This window comes from Capsicum annuum, chromosome 6 (genome assembly GCF_002878395.1).
Source record: "Capsicum annuum cultivar UCD-10X-F1 chromosome 6, UCD10Xv1.1, whole genome shotgun sequence".
Lineage (NCBI taxonomy): Eukaryota > Viridiplantae > Streptophyta > Magnoliopsida > Solanales > Solanaceae > Capsicum > Capsicum annuum.
In genome coordinates this window covers 148,397,499-148,399,525 of record NC_061116.1, presented here as the reverse complement: position 1 = coordinate 148,399,525, position 2,027 = coordinate 148,397,499, and the positions used below count along the sequence as shown (strand labels likewise).

The following is a 2,027-nucleotide window of genomic DNA, read 5'->3' as shown; positions in this document are numbered from 1 at the left end:
AACTAGTATTTCAACAAAAGAGAAGAGCTCATTATCCAATTCAGCAGGTTTAAATAGAGAAACAAAGAGATCGAATCTTGTTGATCCAATTATCCAGTTGATCCAAATGTCAGATATGTTCCAGCTTCAATGATTCCAGTTGTTCCTTCTTAAGTAGCTGCCAAACTTGTTTGAGAAGTGTAAATCCCACCCACAAACCATGCTACTAATTGAATCTGCAAGCCATAGCCAGGTGGTCGATTTGAATTAAAGCAAAATATGGTGCAGTTGTTGAATTCAGCCGGGCAATTTGCTGGATTTTCACATGTAGACCCACAATAGCACATACACACCTTCTTGGGAATTAGCGATACCTACATTCTTGCAGGGGTGTCTACAAATTATGTCAAACTGACTCTCTTCCCTTTTTCTTTAATTTAGGAAGCAAAAAGATAGTTACATGCTGAACGACCACTATCCACCACTTTCTATGACAATCTGGCTCAGAAGTTCCATATTTGATTCTTCACATCAGGGAAGTCTGCACGCTTGAAAAGAAAGATTCTGAGTTTCAAGCTGAAAGAAGAAGAAAATCTCTACCAAGCTTGGGAGAGATTTAAGGGGATGCTAAGAAATTGCCCTCACCATCATCAGTATAATGATGTTCTTATTCATACTTTTATAGAGAGGTTGGAGCCAAAATACCAAGTTTATCTTAGATTCAAAAACAGGTGGGAAAACTCTTGAGAAGACTTATGATGAATTGTATACACTGTTGAATCAAATTTTACAAGGGAATCTCGAATGGCATAATGACTCAATAAGTGCTCTTAAAAAGATTACAGGTGTGTTGAAGGTAGATCAGTTTACTGCATTATCAGCTTAGCGTGTTGTACTACAAAATTAGATAACTAATTAGTTTAGCAGTATGAAGTAGAGGGTTACACAGCCAGCAGCAACAACTAATACGGTTAAACAGATAAACGCATGGTGTGAGATTTGTGGAAGCAGTGAGTATACAATAGATTCTTGTACAGTTAATCTAGATTCTATAAATTATGTAGGGAATGCTAATCGTCAAGAACAATAGAATTATGGTAACACATATAATCTGAGTTGGAGGAATCATCCCAGTTTCTTATGGGATAGAAATCAGGCATAGAGCAATAATCAGTATAAGGAGCAGTGCAATAGAATTAATGGTAAGTTCAAAATAATGAAGCCACAACTCAAACGAGCAATTTAGAGGAGATGATAATGCAACTTCTGTCTTCTCGCACACAGTTAGCAACAGATATAAAGAATCAACAGTTGATTATGAAGAATTTAGATCTAGACCTCAAGGAAGCTTACCTAGTAATACAGAGGCAAATCCAAAGCAGGTAAATGCAATCACAACAAGGAGTGGTTTATAGTTAAAGGAGGCGAAAACAGAGCATATTAGTCCAACATCTACTGATAGTAAATCTAAAATAAATAAGGAGAAAGTGGTCAAATAAAAAGCTTCAAGTAATGAAATCAAAGTGGAGAAGAAGACTCTACCTTTACCCTTCCCTCAAAGGCTTCAGAAGCACTAAGAGGAGATAACTTACAAGAAGTTTTTAGACCTTTTAAAGTCATTTAATGTCAATCTTCCTCTTGTAGATATTCTACAGAGCGTTTTAAAGTATGTAAAGTATCTAAAGGACATAGTGAAAAAAAAGAATCATTTGATAGAGTATGCTACCAAAGCACTTACTAAAGAGTGCACATCTAAGATACAGAACAAGTTTCTCATAAAGCTGAAATATTCAGGTAGTTTTACTTTGTAGATCACCATTGGGTAGACCATTAGTGCTTATGGTTTATGTGAATTAGGGGAGAGCATTAATCTTATGCCCATATCTTAGTTGTGAAAGATGGGTCTTGGGAGTCCCAAACCCACGACCATTATTTTACAATTGGCTAATAGGTCCTTTTATAGGCCAGACGGAATCATTAAAGATGTATTGGTGCAAGTAAGATCATTGATTTTCCTAGTAGACTTTGTTATTCCTACTTTTGAAGAT

General features: G+C 36.0%; 1 non-coding gene across 1 annotated transcript; it reads right to left on the bottom strand.

Moving 5' to 3' along the window:
• Positions 1-525: 525 nt before the first annotated feature.
• Positions 526-632, bottom strand: LOC124899795. The gene has a single exon (XR_007057359.1). It is a non-coding gene; the product is annotated as a small nucleolar RNA R71 (small nucleolar RNA).
• Between the last annotated feature and the right edge of the window lie 1,395 nt (positions 633-2,027).